This window comes from Phodopus roborovskii, unplaced genomic scaffold (genome assembly GCF_943737965.1).
Source record: "Phodopus roborovskii unplaced genomic scaffold, PHOROB, whole genome shotgun sequence".
NCBI classification, from domain to species: Eukaryota; Metazoa; Chordata; class Mammalia; order Rodentia; family Cricetidae; genus Phodopus; species Phodopus roborovskii.
Window position 1 is genome coordinate 54,843,948 of NW_026126480.1, and position 12,947 is coordinate 54,856,894.

The following is a 12,947-nucleotide window of genomic DNA, read 5'->3' on the forward strand; positions in this document are numbered from 1 at the left end:
ATACCATTTGAAATAGAACCTGGAATGTTCTGGATTATCATGTTCAGAGGACTCCCTATCCCATTGGCTTCAGCATCACAGTTGCAGCCCTTACCAGCCCCCAACAGCGAGCAGCCCCTCCCTCCTCCAAGCCGACAGGCTGCCCAGACCAGTTTTAGATACCTATTTTAAGGGCTTCAATGCTACAGCTGGTACAGTGAGTCCAGGCCTAACTAAAGCAGGCAAAGTGGCAGAGGTCGAAAATGCAACAGCCATACAATAGTTCTTAGTTTTGATCTCAAACCTTTATTTTGCTGTAAAGGAGAAAAATGATTAGTGGCTATGTACAGGTACACTTTAGAACACTTTAGTACAGAGAACAAGAGGGTGCTGTGGCCATCTGGGACAAGTCTCCACATTTCCCCATTCCAAGGTGACCAACACTCCTTGGTGTTCCAATGACAGTGACCATTCCTTAGTCACACCATTTTAAATCACATAAAACACAAAAATATCACCAACCCAGAAGACAACGAGTGCTGGCGGCGACTTGATTTTAAGGGAAAAGACAACAGAAAAAGCCATTGGCTGCTACCTTTACCACTTCAGACACCAAGGATTTTCAGAGCCATTTTTTACATTATCTATGAAGATGTCCCCGGCAACACCTGGTTTGAGTTTTATTTCCCAAACTCTTTTGACAATTAGTTTCTTTCCCCTCTGCTCAGGGATTGTTTGAAAGCACCATTCAAGCTAAAAACACAATGTACTCATTGAAGCCTTTGCAAATGTACGTGGATCAGGTTTCCTGCCAAACATTATAATTTCATAGTAAGTGCAAAGCTATGTCCCCTTGTCACAATGACTGATTTATTAGTCAAATATAACAACCCCTGTAGTGTTCCGGCCAATCCCAAAAATGATGTTTCATCATAAGGCATGACTCTTAAAAATCCCTTTAGATAGAACAGCATTAGAATTAACCACAGTATCTGATATGATTTAAATTATAAACCTAGCCGAGTCTGTCAACCTCTAGTACAAAGGCCAATGCTATATATAAGAGCCCACAATGTAGGCATTTACAAGCCCTTCCCAACATCCCCGTCCCACCCCACACTTCAGCATTGTCTTTTTAACAGCAAAACAATTTTGCTTTTCCCCCTTGTCTTAGAGGGAACTGTTGCTGCGCCTCAACAATTCATTCACCCACATTAAGGATTTAGCATCAACTTTTACATGTTATGAGAGCTTTTAGTTCCCAAACTGTTCTTCCCATCAACCCCCATTTCCAATTGCACTTTTCCAGCACTCCCAACCCCTCATCAAGCCTCTGGCCAAGAGACCAATGCCAAGCTGAACCCTGTTTTCTTGCCAGCAAGTCCCACCTCTGGTGCCAAAAATATTCTGAAGCCTGACCCAGTAAAACTGATGGAGTTTTAGATGACACCTGTAATCCCAGCAGGACTGAGAGCTGAGTGAGGTCAGGCCAAGTGAGAAACTAGTGAACAGAAACAAGTGGCTGCTAGGTGCTGTCACTCAGTGGGGTAACAGTAGCACACCACCCAGTACCAAAACCAAACCCACAGAAAAAGAAATTCCCAGACACCACTGTAGGCCGGTGCACCACTTACCAGACACCACCCCAATGACCAAGTTAGACAACAAAACTTGTGCCCTTCGTACTTTTAAAACACAACACCCACCCATTTAACAATCGGCTTCACTAATACTCCTCCACTTCCATCATTTAAAATCGAACAGCTTTCCCTAACGCCCAAAAGTTTCACACTTATGAATGCCTCTGACCAATGCAGAGGCAGGCAGGCTGAAGGGAAGGTGGGCGAGGTCACCGGGCTCCTCCGGCAAACACCATCTACAAGGCATCGTGCTGTGTTGAGGACAAAGTTAAAGTGTTCTACACCTTAAGCAATCTTCTGGAAGCCAAGTTCGTAGCACAGAACTAAAGACTGGAGGCTTGATTTAGAAGATGCAGCAGCCGAATGCCTCTACCCCCAGGAAAGGTGATGTTGGCTGGCATTCATGCATCCGGAGACTGGTGCTCCCAGAACAAGACATTCATTCATCTGGAACATTCACTGCCGACAGCCCCTCCAACCGGAAGCATCTGCCCGTCCCAACCCCCATTAGCTGATTAGCTCCCATTAGCTGATTAGCTGATCTGAACCACTTAAACGATGGCCTCCTGGACACATGGCAGCGCAGAACTTCCTAAGCCTCTGGAATTCACTGTGTAGGCATCGACTTAGGTGGCTGTCTCCTCCAGGGTGTGCCCTCCTGCACTGCTACGACTCACACTGGCAGGGGCTGCATTTCTCCTGGTGCCATCTGCTTGCCATGATGAACACTACAGCAATAAACCACGTCCATGAGGCATTTGGGTGACTGAAACCACGAGCGAGCCCACCCGAGGGTCCACATTCAAGCCCCACCCTCTGCTAATCAACACCAATCCTCCCCACCCAGCCAGCAATACTTTTACCAGTAATACCAAGATGCGGAGAAGACTCCGCCACCAACTCTACCTTCCCCAGGCTTACCAGATGACCAGAGGCAAGGTTCTAAGTGAACCCATACCCTCAGAGTTAGAAGGGAGAGAAGGGGAAGAGATCACAGAAGAGGGGCCCACGGAACCTAGGAAAAGTCCAGGGAGGGGGACTGCCACCTGAAAAATAAAGCTGTGATCAACGTGGCCCCAAGATGCGCGCCTTCAGTCTCGGTGGCCCCATCCTAGCAAACTTTACAGATAACTCCTTTCCTCGACAACCACACCTCAGGCCACCCCTCACACCCAGAGCTGGGTGCTGTCAGGCCAAGCCCAAGTTACATACCACCCAGGGCCAGAGCTGTCAGCCCCGTGAAGCTAAGTCCACTTTTCATAACAGGCCTCATCCCCAGGCAGGTACACAACCCCTATCTGCAAAAAAAGGGCTCTGCTGGTATTGTCAAGTTTAAAGCTGATCCCCACTGCCCACCTAACCCTGCCTTTACTGCTTATATTTCTTGACATCCAGGGCCTCAAGGGCCCGAGTCCACCTGTCCTAACCACCTGCTCTGTCACTAAGTTAGACACGGCCCATGTAGGCCCGTGAGACTTGTGCCCTCTTGGAGGTCAAGTATCCCCACTCCAGCGGACCGCAGGGCCAGCCTGGTCTTTAAGGTTACTGCCCCTGTGTGGGTTGTTGAAGGCGCTTTGGAAGCTGCCGTCCACACGACCACTGTCCCAACACCTTGCCTCCTTATTAGTTAAAGGCCCTTCTCCCACCCCCATGCTAGTGGCTGCTTGTAGCTCTGTCATCTCTCATCTGCAGTCCTGAACTACCCACTTCCTCCTCCCCACCACTAAACCCAAAAGGGAGCCCTTCTTCTCACTAACTCCTGTTGGTGAGGGACACAACTTTTGCTTTTATAGCCTTGGGTCGCGTCACCCAGGCATCGCTCAACGGGACGATTCCTCCACGGACACTTAAAAAAAAAGTTCCAAAGGAGCCCCCGAGGGGCGGGTCACAGCCTCCATAGACGGCCACTCCCTCTGATTGCTCAATGATCCCTTTCAGCACCTCAGCAGTGCGTCATTGGATGAAGGACAAGTCTGAAGATATTTGGGAGGGGAACACCATCAAGGACTGTTCTCCTTTGCTGCCTGAGTGGGCAGGTCTGACTTCTTCCAGAATAGTCGGGTGGGAGGCTGAGGGGGGCCATACTGACAGGCAGGGGAGAAGGAAAAGTACAGGTTACATCAGGTCACCACGCCCAACAGAGGCTCGAAAGAAGGGCCGGCAGAGCGCCTGGAAAATTCCACTGGGTGGCGGAGGGATCTCTGCGGAGGCGCGTGAGGCGTGGGGGTGGGGCCGGGCGCGTGACTCCTCGGGCGTTGCCGCCTCCTGCTCGCCCGGTGACGTCATCTCAGGCTCGGGCGGGCGGGGGGGGAGGGGAAGAGGTAGGCCAGCACCCTAGGGTAGGACACTTAGTTTGGGTCTGAGATAGCTAGTGTTTGGGGGAAAGGTGATCACAAACCATGGTAAAAGCAAGGTTTTTGTGCCAAACACACAGAGAATGCGTGTGTGTATGAAATGCAGATGATTACAGGGCAGCCTGCACAGATAAGTAATTTTTAAAATCTTTTTCCTTTTGGGAGTGGGGTGATTAGAAAAATGATTAAAGCCTCGTTTCTATGCGACAGTTTATGGCCTGTGGTGCAGGCTTGGTTGTTCATTTCGGGTGGGGCCCAGCCCAGGTTCAAAATTAGACCTTGTCCTCAAACCTTAGCACCTCTCCCAAAGCTGAGCAGGGAGAGACTGGGGTGGTTTTGAAAAGTGTCAATGAGGGGCCCTCCTCGGCTCTGATGCCACCCCCTCTCCAGCTGGGGGGGGGTACTGTTAGGACAGTTCAAGTAAACTGAATTAAAAAAAGCAGCTGGCAGGACACCTGCCCGGAAGTCTCCTCCCAGGCTCACCACCCACACTACAAACAAAACCACCCCGGGACAACAGGCCTCCTTAACAACCAGGAGGGGAAAACCGGGGAGTGGTGGAGATGGGGGTTGGGGGAGAGGGATGTGCCTGTGGCAGATGGAATTTGCAAGCGTGGCCGGGCGAGGACTGCACCCTCCCGTTCCCGGAAAACTGGTGACTCCCTCATATGACCAGCAGTACAGATGATGTGGCAAGCACTGGCTTGTTAACTGGTGCGTACTTAGCCTGGTTCTTATGTCACGTAGCCTCCTTCCCCAAGGTCTGACCCATCAGTCTCTTATTGATTTATTTCCAAAATCGTTACTTACTTCCAGACGTTGTCACATCATGGCAATACCCCTGCCCTAATCTTCCCAGTGCTGGGACTACAGGCATTTACCACTATGTCGCTTTTTGTCCCCTCTGCTTTATCCTGGCAACATTTCCAGGCGTGGGTGATGGAGGGTGGTGACTGAGTTGCTTGTTAAAATGTTCTAAAAAGCTGGGAGGCGTCTATGAAACCAAGCCTGAGAGACTTCCCCTGAGGCATTGCAGGACCAAGCTGTGCTGTCATTCTTTGAGGCACTTAGACATTGATTGTTCAGTCTCCTCCAGAGACCGTGGAGTTTTCTTCACCTCTGGTCTCAAAATGTCCTTCAAACGCCATTCCTCCGTCTCAGGAACAACTTTAAGACTTTTTTCTTAAAGAGTAGGTTAGGGCTGGTTGGTGCCACACAAAACTAGGGTTGTATAAAGTCTGGTTGCTTGGTCACACATAAACAGGGCACTTGTGTGCTCATGTCTGCAACTGCCCAGTGACTGTCCCCAGTCCCCAAGGGCAATATGGCAGGATCGGAGGTTCCTGGTCTTGAGGACAGTTTTCCTTGGGAAGACAATGTATTTGAGGGGAGAGATGAGGACTTGGGGACAGGGGCTGTGACCACTCTTGGTGAACACACACCCTCCCCCCCCACACCCCTCCCTCCACACACACACTCCCTCCCCAGGTTCTACTTGCTTCCCTCTGCACAGATGACTTCCACCATGCTCAAGGACAAGGGCAGGGCATCAACTGCAGCAGCCAGATTTCCCAGATCAAACATAGCCTTTCTGGAGACTGTAAACAAGGCTTTGGGTGGGGCTTAATGGCGCCGACTGCAGAAGGGTGGGGCTGAATGGCGCCGACTGCAGAGCCGGTGTCCTTACCATGGGATTTTGGGTTAGAGGGCAAAGAGTAGAAAGGGACCCCTTTTGTGACATCTGGTTCTAGGTGGGGGCCTCTCTCTCCCAAGCCCTTTCTCAAGGACATGGCAGACCCCACTGGCCTCCCCATCTTTGGAATTCAGCTCGGCCCTGTTGATCCACAACCTAGGGAAGGGATGGCTTCAGGTGTGCCCTGAAGGCAAGGCCAAACCAGCATTGCTTTTACCACTAGAGAAAACTCCAGAACTCCAGCCCCCATCCTTCATGGACCCAGTTCCTGGTGCTAGAGGCCACCCCAGCCTGGGCTCCTTCACACTGAGCCCTGAGACGTGTGGATCAGGAAACTGCGCAGTCACTGTGTGTGGCAGGAAGCCATCCTCTCCTAATCTCCTGGCCTTGCCGCAGCCTCAGCAGGAAAAGAATCCAGGCCCTGCCCCCAAGCCTGCTATGCTCTTCCTGTGTGGCTGGAGGGTAGGGAGGGGGTGCTCTTCTCCCCCACCCCGTTTCACAAATCCGGAAGCATATTGTTTTTATGGAAACATGTCACCCAGTAGCTCCCTGTCCACCAGGGCCACAAAGTCACCTCTCAGTGAGACTCCAGGCCCTAGTTATCAATCTGTGCCCCCTGAAGTTGCCCTATGGGGAGTGGAGTTTCTGTCCATTGTATTCTAGATCTCGGGCCCCACAAGAGCTCTGGCAGGAGGTAGCCCTGGTGTGGGAGACTTCACAGTTTATGTTTTCTAAAGGTGATCCTGAATCCTGTGAGGCTCTTGATAAATATTTGTAGATTGGTTTAGGTCTGCTGCACCCCATTGTAAGGATTCAGGCATAATGCTGGCTTGCCCCTATCACCTGGCAGAATGCACTCAGGCAGTACCCTGGTCAGCCAGGGTTACATGGTTGCATGGTCTGCATGCAGGTACAAAGGACCCCTTTAAGAGTAAGGCCCCGCCCACTTACGCTCTTTCGTACACCTCTCTTCCCCATGTTACCCTGGGACCGACAGGACTTTTCCTGTCTCCCTCTTCTGTCCTCTGTCTCTTTACCTCCCCCTTCCCTTTCTAATAAAACTTCTCACTTAGGCTTTGCCTGCGGCAGGGCAGAAGGGATTTGAGGGAGAGGTCACTGGAGGGGGCCGGCGGATTCTGTTGTCCAGGTTTGTAAGGCCAAGGAGACTTGCCTCTTTGCCCTTATTTTCTTGGCCACTTCAGGTCTAAGGGCAGGAAAAGGAGAAGGGGGTCATCAGACACCCCAAGAGGCGGCTCAGGTTTGAGACCCCCTTTCCTGGGCGTGTGGAGGTCTGTGGGCTCATCTCAGAAGCCCTTTGCCGCCTCTGGGGGTTGGGAACCCTTTAAGCTAGGCCTCCTGCCATGACTTGCAAAAAGTAAGTTGGCTGATGTCAGCCCCAGACACTCAGAGCTCCGTGTACCGTGTTCCTGGCAGGCCCCACATTCCTACATTCCGGAGCACTTAGCCTGACCTGGCCCCAGGTTCTTGGGCTCCAGGCCTCTTTCACTCACCTGTCAGTGTCACCCTTTCTCAGCCCTTCCAGATGGAATTGGGGTGTCCAGCTCACAGGCTTTTTACCCTAGGCCTCCAGTAACCCCCACGGTCCTCTGATGCTTACCTACTGACAAGGCCTGGCTTTCCTAGATTCCTCAATTCCCTGGTGCACCGTTTCCCAGCCCCTCCCTAAGTCCACACACCAGAAACTCTGGCAGCAGCCCTTCTGGGACCATCTGCTCACATCCTGTCATATTTCACCACTGGTTTCCAAAAGCCCGCCCTTCTGTTAGGAATTTTGGGTGAGGGAGTACCCAAAGGGTGGGTTCCATGGTGGGAGGCAGGGAGAAAGAGGGAGAGAGAGAGAAGAGGGAGGCAGGAAAAGTCCTGTCTGCCTCTTCAGAGGAGCACTGGGAAAGAGCAGAAGTGGGTGGGGTTTTTCTTTTTTATGTTTTTGGTTGTGAGCCTAGCCTTTACCAGCTGAGCCATCTCTCCAGCTGGGGGTTTTCTTTTTAAAGGATCCTTTGCACCTGTGTGCAGACTCTGTAATGACCAGTGACATAGCTGCCATGGAACACTGGGTTGACCAGGGTACTGCCTGAGTACATTTTGCCAGGTGACAGGGGCAGGTCAGCATAATGCCTGAATCCTTACACCTTCCCCCTTCTTGACCAGCTGTGTGCACATAGGTCACTTAAACAGGAATGTCCTCACCCCAGGATGTGCTTGCCACTATAGGGAACACACATACTGGTACCGTAAACTGTTCTTGAACCTTCTACAACCTTGTTTTGGACTGAGTGCCATCCATAAACAGTCAAAGCCAGGACCTCTGCCAGTTGCACAGTGGGCAGAGGGAAAACCCTCTGCTGATCTTGCTGTTGTATAGGAGGCCAGTATTCACTGGCTGAAGGTGAGTGTCCTTACTGACACCACCACCCAAACGCCAGTGGCAGGAGGCAGAGAAGTCCTAGAGATGAACTTTGGTCTACTGTGTCATATTTATGTAAAATAATTTAAATTTGGGATCAAGGGAGTTCCTCAGCAGCAGAGTGCTCACCTGGGTTCACAAGGCCCTAGGTTTGATCCCTGGCAGTATTAAAAAGTGAAAAAGGAGGCTCAGTAAATGCGGCTTGGGGAGGCCCTGATGCTGGGAAGCTGGAAGGTGTGGGGTGGGAACACAAGGGTGGTGATTATCCTTAAGGTCTGCCCACCTCTGGGTTTCTCGAAAGTCCTGCTGGCTTTAATCTTTGTGTGTGTGTGTGTGTGTGGTTTTAAATATTTTGACTGAGTTGTCATTTTATAGAAAAACAGGTTTCAAAGTAGAATCCATTCAAGGATACTGGGGTTCCAGAACCCAGAGGCAGGAGGAAGGCCCTGGCCATCAAGAGTCAGAGTGTGGGTTCTGTAGGTTGAGGCACTCCTGCTCCTGGCCTGTTGGTCCAGGCCAGACCAGAAATGCTGGCTCATGATGCATGAGACCCAACAGAAAGGGAGGGCTCAGCTGCCCCCTGCTGGTCATAGCTGAGCCTGCTGTTCCTCTGAGAGCACAAGAAAAATGGTTCCTTCATTCACCGCTTGGCACTGAAATTGAACCTGTGAGACCCAGGCTCAGCCCTTTATCACAATTAAAGATGCAGCTGGATAATCCACCTGTGTTCTCTGAAATGTGGGATGAGTTTGAGCAGGGTGGAAATGCCAGGAACTTCTGAAGGGCTTCCCAAGTGGGATGAGGATGGCAGTGCGGATCTGTACAGAAATCTACTCTTAGCCTGGGGCCAGGCTGCTCATGTCTGCCATGCTCCTGTTCCATTTACCTTGAAGCTGAGCTTGGGGGAGGGTGCAGATGTGCTCCTGGAAGCTTGTGCTGGTCACTGATCCTTTTCTGGTATATCTTCATAAGTGTCCTGTGTTTTCCTGGTGATCTGTGTCCCAGCTCCACTCACTTCCCCTAAAAAGTTGACTGATATGCCTACCCTTGGACAACTTGGTTGTAGGCTGACTTTTCTTCAAGGGGCTGGGGTCACTCACCTCTCTGCCTTCCTCAACTTGTTTGTTTTTGAAGACAGGTTTCTATGTACCTTTGGAGCCTACTCTGGGACTCACTCTGTAAACCAGGCTGGCCTCAAACTCAGAGTTCCTTCTGCCTCTGCCTCCCCAGTGCCGGGGTTAAAGGAGTGTGCCAGCACAGCTCCACTCCAGTGCCCAATTCTTGGGCACTCAGCACCCACAGAACCACTGAGCACCACTCAGTAGGCAGAACACCCATCACTCTGAGTTCAAGGCCAGCCTGGTCTACAGAGCTAGTTCCAGGACAGCCTCTAAAGCAATACAGAGAAACCCTGTCTCCAAAAACCCAAAAAAAAAAAAAAAAACTGTCAGGTAGCAGTGTGTGAAGGGGCAGCCATGGCCTGAAAACTGGAGAACTGGCCACCAATGCATCTATGGAATCATTCCCTATGTAGGTCCTCCCCAAGTCCTCTTTGGCTATCTCAAGGGTGCCTGGAATTGATCTGGGCTCCAAACCCTAAGCACCTTTAGCATTCAATCTCATTTGTGCTGTCCTTCCTGCTTCCATTCTCTGTCAAGGTACAGCTGGTTAGCACAGGGTGGGGTACAATGCTCTCAACCCTGCCATCAAGTAGTGGGCACAGAGAGAGTTTCAAGGTCTTGTGTGATGCTTGTGAGTACAGGAGACATATTGTGCACTTATACCATGAAACAACCAGAGACCAGGATTAGCTCCTTGGGTAGGACCTAAGTGAACTGGGCTACAATCAAGTTCTACCAAGGTTCTGAGGTAACCATGAGCCAGAACTCCACATGGCCAGATCCCTTTTACCTGGTCCCTGGCCCCTGCAAGGCAGCCAGTCCAGCCAGCCCAGTGCAGGGAGTGTGACAGAGCCTGGTCAGACAATTAGAGTGCAGTGTTGCTGGCTGCAGTGGCACAGGCCTCTAACCAACCCCAGCACAGGAAGGTAGATACCGGCCGATCTGAGGGTAGCCTGATTTGTGTAGTGATTCTAGGCTAGCCAGAACTACATAGGAAGACCCTGTGTTGTTACATAACCTTTTTGTATACTGTGAAGATGTGTCACACTGGTTGGTTTAATAAAGAGCTGAATGGCCAATAGCTAAGCATGATCTCCAGGCACACAGGATTCTGGGAAGTCAGAGTTGCAAGGAGACACAGAGGAAGCATGACATATAGGACATATAGGAGATGAGGTAGCAAGCCATGAGCCACATAGCAGCACATAAATGAATAGAAATGGGTTAATTTAAGTTATAACAGATAGTTAGAAACAAGCCTAAGCTATTAGCTGAGCTTTTATTTTTTGTGTGTGTTTTTTGAGACAGTGTTTCTCTGTGTAGCACTGGCTGTCCTGGAACTCTTTCTGTAGACCAGGCTGGCCTCCAACTCACAGAGATCCACCTGCCTCTGCTGTGATTAAAGGCATGCACCACCACTATCTTGAGCTTTCATAATAAGACATCTCTGTGTGGTTATTTGGGAGCGGGCTGGTGGGAAGGGAAAGAAGAGGGGAGCTTTGTAGAATACCCAGGCAGTGTAAAGGATGGGCAAGAGATAAGAGTGGGCACAGAGATGCCCTCTGTGAAGTCTGAATCCTGGAGGCTCTGGTTCTTCCAGGCTACCTGGCTCTAACAATTAACAATCAATTTGATTAGAAACCTCTGAGTATGCTTGTGAACGAGGCAGTTTCTAAATTTGCTTAAGTGAGGTGGTTGGGCAGCCCCATCCTATGGCCTGGGGTCCCAGAGTGAGTAAAAGGAAAAAACAAGCTGAGGACCAGTATGCATCTGCTTCCTGATTTTGATGGTCCACTGCTCAAGCTTCTGCACAGGTTCCCTCCCTGATGGGCTGGACATGAAAGTATGAGCAAAACAAACCCACCTTTAAACTGCTTTGTCAGGTATTTTGTCCCAGCAATAAGACAAGTAACCAATAAAATGGCCAAAGGCAAATAGAGACACCAACTACTGACTATAGGGACAGCACCGTCTCCAGCATCATTACAAGGCCCCAAGTCACAGAAAGATTGGCAAGTGAAAGGTCAGAGTGTGTGATTTAAGAACTGTTTGCCATTACTAGATCTAAGAATGAAGGGGCCAAGAGCCAAGGCATGAGTGTCCTCAGACGCTGGAAGTTAGGAAGAAGTGCTCCCTGCCCATCCCTTCATTAGCTAGAGACTGTGACTTCAAACCTGCACAATTATGCATTATTGAATGGCTGGACTGGACCACTATGGTAATGATAACGTCATAGTAGCAACAGGAAATTGACTCTGGTGGCAGGGAACTATTGTGGAATATTAGTTTAAGATGTGTTATATTTATTTATACTATGGAATATTTGTTTAATGATGCAAAGATGTGTTGCATTTTTTTATGTTTTATTTAACTCTGAAGCTGTGTTACTGCGCCTGTCAAAAACACCTGATTGGAGGTTGGGCGGTGGTGGTGCATGCCATTAATCCCAGCACTCAGGAGTCGGAGGCAGGAGTATCTCTGTGAGTTTGAGACCAACCTGGTTTATAAATAGAGTTCCAGGACAGGCTCCAAACCTACAGAGAAACCCTGTCTCGAGAAAAACAAAACAAAACAAAACAACAACAAAAAAAAAAAAAAAAACACCTGACTGGTCCAATAAATAAAGAGCTGAACAGCCAATAGCTAGGCAGGAGAAAGGATGGGGCTGCCAGGCAAAGTGAATAAATATGAGGAGAAATCTAAAGAGTGCGAAAAGGAGGAGAGAAGGATGCCAGGAGCCAGCCACCCAGGCGGTCAGGTCATCAAGAAGCAAAGAAAGATACATAGAAAGAGGGAGGGTGGGGCTGGAGAGATGGCTCAGTGGTTAAGAGCATTGACTAATCTTCCAGAGAGCCCCGGTTCAAATCCCAGCACCCATATGGCAGCTCACAACAGTCTGTAACTTCAGGATCTGACACCCTCACACAGACATTCGTGCAGGCAAAACACCAATGCATATAACATAATAGAAATAAGTAAATTTTTTTTTTTTTTAAGGAAAAGTAAAAAGCAAACAGGTGAGAGAAACAGAATTTTTTTTTTTTTTTTCTTTTTGAGACAGGGTTTCTCTGTATTGCTTTGGATCCTGTCCTGGAACTAAGTCTGTAGACCAGGCTGGCCTTGAACTCACAGAGATCCAACTGCCTCTGCCTCCCAAAGGCGTGGGTCACCAACCCTTGTTGAGAAACAGGATAATTTAAGTTAGAAAAGCTGGCTAATGCAGGGTGGTGGTGACACACCTTTAGTCCCAGCACTTGGAAGACAAAGGCAGTGGAATTTCTATGAGTTTAAGACCAGCATGGTCTACAAGAGCTAGTTCTAGGACAGTCTCTAAAGCCACAGAGAAACCAAAAAACAACTGTAGGGAACAGTGGGCCTGGGTAGGAGGAAGGTGTACCAGGCCATCAGTATGGTTCTGCCCATCCTCCCTCCCAGGTCCTCAGATGCAGAGGTCTAAGGTGCTAAGAAAGATTGCTAACAGCTGTCAGCCCACAAAGCAGGCACTGAAGCACCCAGAATCTTTTGAGGTCATCATTGTCAATCAACCTGGCTGAAAGATCAAGAAACAGCCCTGGCAGAGGGTCACATAGAGGACAGGCCATCACTCTAGTTGGTAGACATCAAGGCAATGTCCCAGTTGCAAAATCAATGCCTCAGGGACACATGGCTCCCCTCTTCTTAAATCTGAAAATGTTCATTGAGAAGCTGAACCTGCAATTTCTGGTGTTCACCCCA

The 12,947-nt window shown here is 49.8% G+C and overlaps 1 long non-coding RNA gene across 1 annotated transcript; it reads right to left on the minus strand.

The window, feature by feature from the left end:
- Positions 1-267: 267 nt before the first annotated feature.
- LOC127228719 (uncharacterized) lies at positions 268-3,537 on the minus strand. The gene is made up of 2 exons (XR_007835047.1): positions 2,832-3,537; positions 268-2,665 (listed from the first exon to the last, which is right to left on the minus strand). It is a non-coding gene; the product is annotated as an uncharacterized LOC127228719 (long non-coding RNA).
- Between the last annotated feature and the right edge of the window lie 9,410 nt (positions 3,538-12,947).